A 14,143-nucleotide genomic window follows, 5' to 3' on the forward strand; every position below is an offset into this window, starting at 1 on the left:
GTGTTGTAAGGGGGTAGTTGTGTATACTGTTTGTTTCGAATTAAGAAGGGCGGAATTTTCTTTTTTGGAACTTTGTGGCCACGCTTGTAAAGCGTGTCGAAAGATTTAGAGGAAACGGCCACGCTTTAAAAATGTAACGATAACGAAACCATTTTGCCAAGCTTTAAAAGCGTACCAATTTTCCACTATGGCCACGCAAAGCATGGCGATAAAAAAGCGTGGCCAAATTTTAAATAAGTAGTCATCCTCATAAAAACGTGCCGATTTCTCTTTATGGCCACGCTTGAGCGCAGCCAGGGACGGATCCAGAAATGATATTATGGGGGGGCCAAAAACACATATAATATTAAAAATTATGTAAAAAAATTATATAATATAAGATGTATTACAAAAATATACCGACAGAGAATATATTTTAAAGTAAAAAAATATGTATATACTTTTTATTAACGAAGTGATCGAATCTTCGTATTATAAAATTCACCAATAATAGAATTTGTGTCAAATTTTTAAGTAATTTTCTTTTCAATATAACTAAAAGACAATTGGCAAGAAATTCATCTTTTATTTTATTTCTAAGTTATTTTTCACAATATTCATAGTTGAAAAAGATCTCTTAATTGTAGCAGTTGATATAGAGAAAATTAATACCAAATGAATAAAAAAAGACGGCCACAAGAAGAAAAAGAATTCACTTTATGAGATTTGAAAATTTTTATTTAATTAAAAAATATTAGTAATAATATATTTTTCAGATTTCTTTAATATTGTTACTTACTTTGTAGATATTAAAAATTATTAATATTTAAATTAGACTGAACTTTTATTTATACTAGACAAAATAATAAATAATTTTTAAAAAAAATTAAATTATACATAATAACTTATTACTATTAAAAAAAGTTGGGGGGGCCGAGGCCGCCACTCGCCCCCCCTTATGTCCGTCCCTGCGCAGCCAAATCACAAATCAGTGGCCACCCTCGCAAAAGCGTGCCCATAGACCACTTTTAGACACGCTTTAAAAGCGTGGCAAGAAAAAAGGATGCCGACATGCCTTTTTTCTTGTAGTGGTGGGGTGTCTCCCACCTAGCACTTTTATTTATTGTCCTTAAGTTGGACTTTTGGGGAGCTCCTCATCAAGGCAGCTTGTGCTTGAACTCATCTTGGAACTTCCACCAATGCTTGGTTCTCCAATAAGCTCCATCATTCAAAATTAATAGCTCCAAGCTTTGATGGAGTTCTTCACAAACCATGGGCTCCCAAACTTGATCCTCATGTATTCCCGGATCCCATATCTTATTTCGACACCCATTTTCAAGTTGATTATTATTAATCCATTTGAGTGCTATAGTCTTGGAATTCTCATTCAAGTGACCAAACATCCTTTTAGACCCAAGTAATCTAGATCTATACCAAACCTTGCAATCAAACTTTGAACATGCAACCATAATGAACCTAGAATGATGTTTCCAACCACTAGTCATCTCCTATTTACTCTTAAATCCACAAATTTTTCTAAGTTGACCATCCGTCTCAAGCAAACCATATTCAAGGGGAATAATAAAGCTTAAGTATAAGGACTTTACCTACTTGAATGAAAGAATGAATGGTGATGGCTTGGGGAGAAGTGTTTCCAATGTGCTTGCAAGCTCTACTCCCTTATGTTCTTCCTTGATTACCTCCACCTCTTCGCAAACTTCTTCACTTTCAATTCTTTGTTCATCAATTTCATCTAACTCTTCTCCATCACTCAAGTCATAAATGGGAGGAAGAGAGAAATCTACCTCCACATCACTTTCAAATTCACCGGGAGAAGGTTCTTTAAGTTCAAAGGATTCTTCACCAAGAAAATTGGATGCATGATCTTCATCACCAAGGGAACTCAATTCGTGTTTCATTCCCTCCAAGTCTTCATTCAAGAATTATTTTGGAGGTTGTGCACACTCCTCCTCAACAACAAATTCAATCTTCTTGGAGGTATGTTATATGGTTCTCGATTCCCATGGAGGTTCTGCATCTCCTAAGTCTTCAACCACTTCTTCCTTTTCTTCAATAATCATAGGCTTCTCCAATTGTTCTAATACAAAGTGGAATTCCTCATTTTTCACTAGAGTTTTCAATCTCTCCTTCATGCTATGTTCTTCCTTGGATTCTTCACATGTAGCTTTGGGAGTTCCTTAAATATTCAAGCATTGGGAGGCTAATCGGCTTACTACCTCGGTCAAGGTAGCTACAAATTATTGCACATCCCTTTTCATTTCATCTTGCCCTTGAAGAAGAACACCAAGGGTTTCATCCATTAGAGATTGGGATGGATAGGAGAGTTCATTATTTTGGAGAAAGGATTCATGATAGGAAAGTGGTTCTTCTTGGTAAGGGTGTGGAGGTGGTGGTTTTTGGGAGTATTGATATTGGAATTCGGGTGGTTCTATGTATGGCTCATATGGCTCAAAAGGTTGTTGGTTAGGTGGATATGGGTCAAGGTCATATGGAGGTGTTTGGTGAAAAGAAGCTTGTGAGTATGGTTGAGGGCTATGTTGAGGACATGGCTTATAGGCATATGGTGGTTGTTCTTGAAAGTCACAAGGAGATTCACCATAGCTATTGGATTGGTGTGCATCATAGAATGGCTCTTCTTCATAGTGCATTGGTGGAGGTTGTTGCCATGAAGATTGATCATATGCATTTGGCTCCTCCCACCTTTGATTGTCCCATCCTTGATAGACATTCTCATTGAAGCTCTCATTTCCTACAACATGTTAATAACCGAACTCATAGCCAAGGTGAGAATTCCTGATAGCAAGAGAAAAATGAAAATAAAATCAAATAAGAAGGAAGAAAATTAAATCCTAAAACTAGCAAGAACTAACAAAAGCAAACATATTCACACTATTCACATATATACAATAATCAATAATATAACACCATTGCAATTCCCTGGCAACGGTGCCATTTTGATGAGCAGACTTTTGTGTGGTCTAGAATTCACAATAAATTCTCGTTGCAAGTATAGTTTCTAAACCAACAATAATCCTTTCATACAAGCATTTGTTTGTCACTAAAACAAACCCCTAAAATCTATAAACCGATGTATTTAAACCTCGGGTTATTCTCCCTAGGAATTGCAATAATGTGTCTTGTTATTGGTTATGAGTTATGTTTTGGGGTTTTGATAAGAGACATGAAAGATAAATCGCAAGGAAGTAAACTAATGGCTAAAAAGGTCTTAGCAAGGGTTGGTGGTCAAGGATCTCTATCCTAATCACTAACCACAACTTGAGAATTGGCAATGATCTATCAAATTAAGTCATCCTCTAACTAGTAGTAAAGGAAAGTCAAATGAGCTATATCAATTCTAGTCCATAAGTACTAACTCTCCACTAATTCAATTAGTGAGAACTAGAGTCAATGGATCCCAATCATCAATTACTTGGACATTAGTAACTCAAGAGTTCCTAAGTTACCTATCTAAGCCAAGAGAATAAAATTCTACTCTAAAATCCAAACCAAGCATTTCATCAAACACTTGGAAGGCATAAAAGGAAAGCATAGTAAATCAACAACAAGAACAAAATCTAACAACAACTAATTGCAAAGAATTAACAACAACAAATCAAATGAACAATAAAGGAACATGAAAACACAAATTACATTAAAGGAAAATGGAAGAATAAAAGTGCATCAACATAAAAGTAGAGAATTACAAGAATTAAATGATAAACTAGAGAGAAGAGATGTAGAAGAAGAAGAATTATAAAAGGAGAAGTAAATCAAAGCATGAAATTAACTGATGAGCGGATAATTTATATGCTTTTTGGCATTGTTTTTAGGTAGTTTTTAGTAAGTTCAAGCTACTTTTAGGGATGTTTTCATTAGTTTTTATGTTAAATTCACATTTCTGGACTTTACTATGAGTTTGTGTGTTTTTCTGTGATTTCAGGTAATTTCTGGCTGAAATTGGGGGACTTGAGCAAAACTCTGAAAAAGGCCGACAAAAAGGACTGCTGATGTTGTTGGAATCTGACCTCCCTACACTCAAAATAGACTTTCTGGAGCTACAGAACTCCAAATGGCGCGCTCTTAACGGCGTTGGAAAGTAGACATCCAGAGCTTTCCATCAATATATAATAGTCCATACTTTATTCGGAATTTGACGACGTAACTTGGCGTTGAACGCCAAGTACATGCTGCTGTCTGGAGTTAAACGCCAGAAAAACGTCATGATCCGGAGTTGAACGCCCAAAACACGTCATAACTTGGAGTTCAACTCCAATAAAAGTCTCAGCTCGTGGATAGATCAAGCTCAGCCCAAACATACACCAAGTGGGCCCCGAAAGTGGATTTATGCATCAATTACTTACTCATGTAAACCCTAGGAGCTAGTTTATTATAAATAGAACTTTTTACTATCATAATCGCATCCTGGATTGTACTTTGAACCTTGTGATCACGTTTTGGGGGCTGGCCATTCGGCCATGTCTGAACCTTTTACTTATGTATTTTCAACGGTGGAGTTTCTGCACACCATAGATTAAGGGTGTGGAGCTCTACTGTACCTCAAGTTTCAATACAATTACTATTACTTTTTATTCAATTATATCTTATTCTTATTCCAAGATATTCATTCGCACCCAAGAACATGATGAATGTGATGATTATGTGACGCTCATCATCATTCTCACCTATGAACGCGCGTGATTGACAACCACTTCTGTTCTACATGCAACCGAGCTTGAATGTGTATCTCTTAGATTCCCCAACAGAATCTTCGTGGTATAAGCTAGATAGATGGCGGCATTCATGAGGATCCGGAAAGTCTCACCTTGTCTGTGGTATTCCGAGTAGGATCCTGGGAATCCGGAAAGTCTAACCTTGTCTGTGGTATTTCGAGTAGGATTCCGGTAATGAATGACTGTGACGTGCTTCAGACTTGCAAGTGCTGGGCGTTAGTGACAGACGCAAAAGAATCAAGGGATTCTATTCCAGCAGGAGCGGGAACCAACCAGTGATTAGCCGTGCTGTGACAGAGCGCGTGAGCGTAGTTTTCACTGCGAGGATGGGATGTAGCCTTCGGCCAGTGTGATGCCTCCAGACGATTAGCCATGCGAGTGACAGCGCAGAGGACCATTTTCCAGAGAGGATACAAAGTAGCCATCGTCGAACGGTGAACCCCTATACATAGCTTGCTATGGAAAGGAGTAAGAAGGATTGAGTTGAAGCAATAGGAAAGTAGGCGTTCTTGAGCCATACAGTATCTCCATTCGCTTATCTGAAATTCCCACCAATGAATCTGCATAAGTATTCTATCCCTTTTATTATTTCTATTTTATTATTAAATTTCGAAACCATAAACCAATTTAATTTTCCTAACTGAGATTTACAAGGTGACCATAGCTTGCTTCATACCAACAATCTCTGTGGGATCGACCCTTACTCACGTAAGGTTTATTACTTGGACGACCCAGTACACTTGCTGGTTAGTTGAACGGAGTTGTGAATTCAAATAGAGCCAATTATTAAAATTCATACAAGTACAAAGACAATAGATCACAATTTCGTCCACCAAGTTTTTGGCGCCGTTGCCGGGGAACAATCAATTTCGAACAACAATTCAAACAATTGTTTCCAACCCTCAATGGTGCCAAATTTTTAATTCGGCAACAACACCAAGTTTTTGGCGCCGTTGCCGGGGATTGTTCGAGTATAGATGGTGTGCGAAATTGTGATCACTACTTTTCACAACTCAAATAATCCCTAGTAATGGCCCCAAAAACTTGGTGCTCAATACCTTGGCATAAACACAACTTTGCACAACTAACCAGCAAGTGCACTGGGTCGTCCAAGTAATAAACCTTACGCGAGTAAGGGTCGATCCCACGGAGATTGTTGGTATGAAGCAAGCTATGGTCACCTTGTAAATCTTAGTCAGGCAGACTCAAATGGGTAAAGTGATATACGAATAAAGCATAAAGATAAAGATAGAGGTACTTATGTAATTCATTGGTAGGAACTTCAGATAAGCGTATGAAGATGCCTTCCCTTCCGTCTTTCTGCTTTCCTACTGTCTTCATCCAATCCTTCTTACTCCTTTCCATGGCAAGCTTATGCAAGGGTTTCACCGTTGTCAGTGGCTACCTCCCATCCTCTCAGTGAAAACGTTCCTATGCTCTGTCACAGCATGGCTAATCATTTGTCGGTTCTCGGTCAGGCCGGAATAGAATCCAGTGATTCTTTTGCGTCTGTCACTAACGCCCCGCCTGCTAGGAGTTTGAAGCACGTCACAGTCATTCAATCATTGAATCATACTCAGAATACCACAGACAAGGTTAGACCTTCCGGATTCTCTTGAATGCCGCCATCAGTTCTAGCCTATACCACGAAGACTCTGATCTCACGGAATGGCTGGCTCGTTTTTCAGGCGAGCACTCGGTTGTCAGGCGATCAACCATGCATCGTGTATCAGGAATCCAAGAGATATTCACCCAATCTAAGGTAGAACGGAGGTGGTTGTCAGTCACACGTTCATAGGTGAGAATGATGATGAGTGTCACGGATCATCACATTCATCAAGTTGAAGAACAAGTGATATCTTGGACAAAGAACAAGCGGAATTGAATAGAAGAACAATAGTAATTGCATTAATACTCGAGGTACAGCAGAGCTCCACACCTTAATCTATGGTGTGTAGAAACTCCACCGTTGAAAATACATAAGAACAAGGTCTAGGCATGGCCGAATGGCCAGCCTCCAAATGATCTAAGATAGCATAAAATGAAGATAGCTACCCCGATATCTCAATACAATAGTAAAAGGTCCTACTTATAGAAAACTAGTAGCCTAGGGTGTACAGAGATGAGTAAATGACATAAAAATCCACTTCCGGGCCCACTTGGTGTGTGCTTGGGCTGAGCAATGAAGCAATTTCGTGTAGAGACTCTTCTTGGAGTTAAACGCCAGCTTTTATGCCAGTTTGGGCGTTTAACTCCCATTTAGGTGCCAGTTCCGGCGTTTAACGCTGGAATTTCTGAAGGTGACTTTGAACGCCGGTTTGGGCCATCAAATCTTGGGCAAAGTATGGACTATCATATATTGCTGGAAAGCCCAGGATGTCTACTTTCCAACGCCGTTAAGAGCCAGCCAATTGGGCCTCTGTAGCTCCAGAAAATCCACTTCGAGTGCAGGGAGGTCAGAATCCAACAGCATCTGCAGTCCTTTTCAGTCTCTGAATCAGATTTTTGCTCAGGTCCCTCAATTTCAGCCAGAAAATACCTGAAATCACAGAAAAACACACAAACTCATAGTAAAGTCCAGAAAAGTGAATTTTAACTAAAAACTAATAAAAATATACTAAAAACTAACTAGATCATACTAAAAACATACAAAAAACAATGCCAAAAAGCGTACAAATTATCCGCTCATCACAACACCAAACTTAAATTGTTGCTTGTCCCCAAGCAACTAAAAATCAAATAAGATAAAAAGAAGAGAATATGCAATGAATTCCAAAAACATCTATGAAGATCAGTATTAATTAGATGAGCGGGGCTTTTAGCTTTTTGCCTCTGAACAGTTTTGGCATCTCACTCTATCCTTTGAAACTCAGAATGATTGGCTTCTTTAGGAACTCAGAATCCAGATAGTGTTATTGATTCTCCTAGTTAAGTATGATGATTCTTGAACACAGCTACTTATTGAGTCTTGGCCGTGGCCCAAAGCACTCTGTCTTCCAGTATTACCACCGGATACATACATGCCACAGACACATAATTGGGTGAACCTTTTCAGATTGTGACTCAGCTTTGCTAGAGTCCCCAATTAGAGGTGTCCAGGGTTCTTAAGCAAACTCTTTTTGCCTTGGATCACAACTTTACTTCTTTCTTTCTCTTTCTTTTTCTCTTTTTTTTTCGTTTTTTCCTTCTCTCTTTTTTTTCTCTTTTTTTTTTGTATTCACTGCTTTTTCTTGCTTCAAGAATCATTTTTATTGATTTTTCAGATCCTCAGTAACATGTCTCCTTTTTCATCATTCTTTCAAGAGCCAACATTCATGAACCACAAATTCAAAAGACATATGCACTGTTTAAGCATACATTCAGAAGACAAAAGTAATGCCACCATATCAAAATAATTAAACTGCTATAAAATTCAAAATTCATGCAATTCTTTTCTTTTTCAATTAAGAACATTTTTCATTTAAGAAAGGTGATGGATTCATAGGACATTCATAACTTTAAGGCATAGACACTAAGACACTAATGATCACAAGACACAAACATGGACAAATATAAGCATTAAAATTCGAAAAACAGAAAATAAAGAACAAGGAAATTAAAGAACGGGTCCACCTTAGTGATGGCGGCTCTTTCTTCCTTTTGAAGATCCTATGGAGTGCTTGAGCTCCTCAATGTCTTTTCCTTTGTCTTTGTTGCTCCTCTCTCATGATCCTTTGATCTTCTCTAATTTCATGGAGGATGATGGAGTGTTCTTGATGCTCCACCCTTAGTTGTCCCATGTTGGAACTCAATTCTCCTAGGGAGGTGTTTAGTTGCTCCCAATAGTTTTGTGGAGGAAAGTGCATCCCTTGAGGCATCTCAGGGATCTCATGATGAGTGGGGTCTCTTGTGTGCTCCATCCTTTTCTTAGTGATGGGCTTGTCCTCATCAATGGGGATGTCTCCCTCTATGTCAACTCCAACAGAATAACAGAGGTGACAAATGAGATGAGGAAAGGCTAATCTTGCTAAGGTAGAGGACTTGTCCGCCACCTTATAAAGCTCTTGAGTTATAACCTCATGAACTTCTATTCCTTCTCCAATCATGATGCTATGAATCATGATAGCCCGGTCTATGGTAACTTCGGACCGGTTGCTAGTGGGAATGATTGAGCGTTGGATGAACTCCAACCATCCTCTAGCTACGGGCTTGAGGTCATGCCTTCTCAATTGAACCGGCTTCCCTCTTGAATCTCTCTTCCATTGGGCGCCCTCTTCACAAATGTCAGCGAGGACTTGGTCCAACCTTTGATCAAAGTTGACCCTTCTAGTGTAAGGATGTTCATCTCCTTGCATCATGGGCAAGTTGAATGCCAACCTTACACTTTCCGGACTAAAATCCAAGTATTTCCCCCGAACCATAGTAAGATAATTCTTTGGGTCCGGGTTCACACTTTGATCATGGTTCTTAGTGATCCATGCATTGGCATAGAACTCTTGAACCATTAAGATTCCGACTTGTTGAATGGGGTTGGTAAGGACTTCCTAACCTCTTCTTCGGATCTCATGTCGGATCTCCGGATATTCACTCTTTTTGAGTGAAAAAGGGACCTCGGGGATCACCTTCTTCAAGGCCACAACTTCATAGAAGTGGTCTTGATGCACCCTTGAGATGAATCTCTCCATCTCCCATGACTCGGAGGTGGAAGCTTTTGCCTTCCCTTTCCTCTTTCTAGAGGTTTATCCGGCCTTGGATGCCATAAATGGTTATGGAAAAACGAAAAAGCAACGCTTTTACCACACCAAACTTAAAAGGTTTGCTCGTCCTCGAGCAAAAGAAGAAAGAAGAGAGTAGAAGAAGAAGAAATGAGGAAGAAGGGAATGGCTTTGTGTTCGGTCATGTATGGGTGGGTTTGGGAGGGAAAGTGGTTTGAATTTGAAGGTGAGGTAGGTGGGGTTTTATGAAGGATGGATGTGAGTGGTGAAGAGGAAGATGGGATTTGATAGGTGAAGGGTTTTTGGGGAAGAGGTGTTGAGGTGATTGGTGAAGAAGAGAGAGAGTGGTGGGGTTGGTGGGGATCCTGTGGGGTCCACAGATCCTGTGGTGTCAAGGAAAAGTCATCCCTGCACCAAATGGCATGCAAAATCACGTTTTGAGCCAATTCTGGCGTTAAACGCCGGGCTGGTGCCCATTTCTGGCGTTTAACGCCAGGTTCTTGCCCTTTTCTGGCGTTTAACGCCAGTCTAGTGCCCCTTTCTGGCGTTAAACGCCCAGAATGGTGCCAGACTGGGCGTTAAACGCCCACCTGCTAGCCTTACTGGCGTTTAAACGCCAGTAAGTTCTTCCTCCAGGGTGTGCTATTTTTCTTCCTGTTTTTCATTCTGTTTTTGCTTTTTCAATTGATTTTGTGACTTCTCATGATCATCAACCTACAAAAAAACAAAAAATAACAAAAGAAAATAGATAAAATATAACATTGGGTTGCCTCCCAACAAGTGCTTCTTTAGTGTCATTAGCTTGACAGCTGGCTCTCATGGAGCCTCACATTTTCTCAGAGCAATGTTGGAACCTCCCAACACCAAACTTAGAGTTTGAATGTGGGGGTTCAACACCAAACTTAGAGTTTGGTTGTGGCCTCCCAACACCAAACTTAGAGTTTGACTGTGGGGGCTCTGTTTGACTCTGATTTGAGAGAAGCTCTTCATGCTTCCTCTCCATGGTGACAGAGGGATATCCTTGAGCCTTAAACACAAAGGATTCTTCATCCACTTGAATGATCAGTTCGCCTCTATCAACATCAATCATAGCCTTTGCTGTGGCTAGGAAGGGTCTGCCAAGGATGATGGTTTCATCCATGCACTTCCCAGTCTCTAGGACTATGAAATCAGCAGGGATGTAATGGTTTTCAATTTTCACCAAAACATCCTCTACAAGTCCATGAGCTTGTTTTCTTGAGTTGTCTGCCATCTCTAATGAGATTCTTGCAGCTTGCACCTCAAAGATCCCTAGCTTCTCCATTACAGAGAGAGGCATGAGGTTTACACTTGACCCTAAGTCACACAGAGCCTTCTTGAAGGTCATGGTGCCTATGGTACAAGGTATTGAAAACTTACCAGGATCTTGTCTCTTTTGAGGTAATTTCTGCCTAGACAAGTCATCCAGTTCTTTGGTGAGCAAAGGGGGTTCATTCTCCCAAGTCTCATTTCCAAATAACTTGTCATTTAGCTTCATGATTGCTCCAAGGTATTTGGCAACTTGCTCTTCAGTGACATATTCATCCTCTTCAGAGGAAGAATACTCATCAGAGCTCATGAAAGGCAGAAGTAAATCCAATGGAATCTCTATGGTCTCATTTTGAGCCTCAGATTCCCATGGTTCCTCATTGGGGAACTCAATGGAGGTCAGTGCACGCCCACTGAGGTCTTCCTCAGTGGCGTTCACTTCCTCTCCTTCCTCTCCAAATTCGGCAATGTTGATGGCCTTGCACTCCCCTTTTGGATTTTCTTCTGTGTTGCTTGGGAGAGTACTAGGGGGGAGTTTAGTAACTTTCTTGCTCAGCTGTCCCACTTGTGCCTCCAAATTCCTAATGGAGGACCTTGTTTCAGTCATGAAACTTTGAGTGGTTTTGATTAGATCAGAGACCATGGTTGCTAAGTCAGAGGTGTTCTGCTTAGAACTCTCTGTCTGTTGCTGAGAAGATGATGGAAAAGGCTTGCCATTGCTAAACCTGTTTCTTCCACCATTATTGTTATTGAAACCTTGTTGAGGTCTCTCTTGATTCTTCCATGAGAAATTTGGATGATTTCTCCATGAAGAATTATAGGTGTTTCCATAGGGTTCTCCTAGGTAATTCACCTCTTCCATTGAAGGGTTCTCAGGATCATATGCTTCTTCTTCAGATGAAGCATCCTTAGTACTGCTTGGTGCATTTTGCATTCCAGACAGACTTTGAGAAATCAAATTGACCTGTTGAGTCAATATCTTGTTCTGAGCCAATATGGCATTCAGAGTATCAATCTCAAGAACTCCTTTCTTCTGATTTGCCCCATTGTTCACAGGATTCCTTTCAGAAGTGTACATGAATTGGTTATTTGCAACCATTTCAATTAGCTCTTGAGCTTCTGTAGGAGTCTTCTTCAAATGAAGAGATCCTCCAGCAGAGCTATCCAAAGACATCTTGGATAGTTCAGAGAGACCATCATAGAAAATACCTATGATGCTCCATTCAGAAAGCATGTCAGAAGGACATTTTCTGATCAATTGTTTGTATCTTTCCCAAGCTTCATAGAGGGATTCTCCATCCTTCTGTCTGAAGGTTTAGACTTCCACTCTAAGCTTACTCAATTTTTGAGGTGGAAAGAACTTTGCCAAGAAGGCATTGACTAGCTTTTCCCATGAGTCCAGGCTTTCTTTGGGTTGTGAGTCCAACCATGTCCTAGCTCTGTCTCTTACAGCAAAGGGGAATAGCATAAGTCTGTAGACCTCAGGGTCAACCCCATTAGTCTTGACAGTGTCACAGATTTGCAAGAATTCAGCTAAAAACTGATGAGGATCTTCCAATGGAAGTCCATGGAACTTGCAATTCTGTTGCATTAGAGAAACTAATAGAGGCTTAAGCTCAAAGTTGTTTGCTCCAATGGCAGGGATAGAGATGCTTCTCCCATAGAAGTCGGGAGTAGGTGCAGTAAAGTCACCCAGCACCTTCCTTGCATTGTTTGCATTGTTGTTGTTTTCGGCTGCCATATCTTCTTCTTTGAAGATTTCTGTTAGGTCCTCTGTAGAGAGTTGTGCCTTAGCTTCTCTTAGCTTTCGCTTCAAGGTCCTTTCAGGTTCAGGGTCAGCTTCAACAAGAATGCCTTTGTCCTTGTTCCTGCTCATATGAAAGAGAAGAGAATAAGAAAATGTGGAATCCTGTATGTCACAGTATAGAGATTCCTTGAGGTGTCAGAAGAACAGAAAAATAGAAGAAAGAGGTAGAAGAATTCGAACTTAATCAGATAGAGTTCGAATTGTGCATTGAGAAGGAGTGGTACTCCATAAATAAATGGATGTGGGAAGAGGGGAAGAGAATTTTTCGAAAATTAATTAAAAAGTTTTTAAAATCATTTTGAAAAATTGATTGATAATTTTCGAAAACTCAAAGTGGAAAAGGAATCAAGTGAGTTTTGAAAAAGATTTTGAAATTAGAAGTCAAAAAGATTTGATTGAAAACTATTTTGAAAAAGATGAGGTTAAGAAGATATGATTGGTTTAAAAATATGTGATTGAAAAGATATGATTTGAGAACAATTTTAAAAAGATTTGATTTAAAAAAAAAAATTAATAACTTGGCTATCAAGAAAAGATATGATTCAAACATTAAACCTTTCTCAACAGAAAAGGCAACATACTTGAAATGTTGAATCAAATCATTAATTGATAGCAAGTATCTTTGAAAAAGGAAAGAAATTGATTTTGAAAACATTTGATTGAAAAGATATGATTTGAAAAAGATTCGATTTTGAAAAACTTTGAAAACTTGAAAAAAAATTGATTTTAAAACAAAATCCTCCCCCTTGTGCCATCTTGGCGTTAAACGCCCAGAATGGTGCACATTCTGGCGTTTAACGCCCAATGCACTACCTTTTTGGGCGTTAAACGCCCAACCAGGCACCCTGGCTGGCGTTTAAACGCCAGTCTGTCCTTCTTCACTGGGCGTTTTGAACGCCCAGCTTTTTCTGTGTAATTCCTCTGCTGCATGTTCTGAATCTTCAGTTCCCTGTACTATTGACTTGAAAATAGAACCAAGATCAAATAAACAATACATGCAAGACACCAAACTTAAAATTAGACACTAGACTCAAACAAGAAACATAAAATGTTTTTGGTTTTTATGATTTTGAAATTTTTTTGTGTGTTTTTTTTTCGAAAATTATATGGAAGTAGAAAATAAAAGTTTCAGAATTCTTAATTTGGATTCCAGGAATCATTGCAATGCTAGTCTAAGACTCCGGTCCAGGAATTAGACATGGCTTCTCAGCCAGCCAAGCTTTCAGAGAAAGCTTCGGTCCAAAACACTAGACATGGCCAATGGCCAGCCAAGCCTTAGCAGATCATTGCTCCAATAGCAAGATTGATAGAAATCAACAAGCTCTTGTGATGATTAGTTGAAACCTCGGTCCAATAAGATTAGACATGGCTTCTCAGCCAGCCAGACTTCAACAGATCATCATGAAACACTAGAATTCCTTCTTAAGAACTCTGAAGAAAAATACCTAATCTAAGCAACAAGATGAACCGTCAGTTGTCCATACACGAAACAATCCCCGGCAACGGCGCCAAAAACTTGGTGTGCGAAATTGTGATCACTACTTTTCACAACTCAAATAATCCCTAGTAATGGCCCCAAAAACTTGGTGCTCAATACCTTGGCATAAACACAACTTTGCACAACT

The 14,143-nt window shown here is 39.5% G+C and overlaps 1 non-coding gene across 1 annotated transcript; it reads left to right on the forward strand.

Moving 5' to 3' along the window:
• Positions 1–11,939: 11,939 nt before the first annotated feature.
• On the forward strand, positions 11,940–12,047 carry LOC130963929 (small nucleolar RNA R71). Its single transcript, XR_009080045.1, has one exon. It is a non-coding gene; the product is annotated as a small nucleolar RNA R71 (small nucleolar RNA).
• Positions 12,048–14,143: the final 2,096 nt, after the last annotated feature.

The sequence above is a fragment of the Arachis stenosperma genome, chromosome 2 (assembly GCF_014773155.1).
Source record: "Arachis stenosperma cultivar V10309 chromosome 2, arast.V10309.gnm1.PFL2, whole genome shotgun sequence".
NCBI lineage: Eukaryota > Viridiplantae > Streptophyta > Magnoliopsida > Fabales > Fabaceae > Arachis > Arachis stenosperma.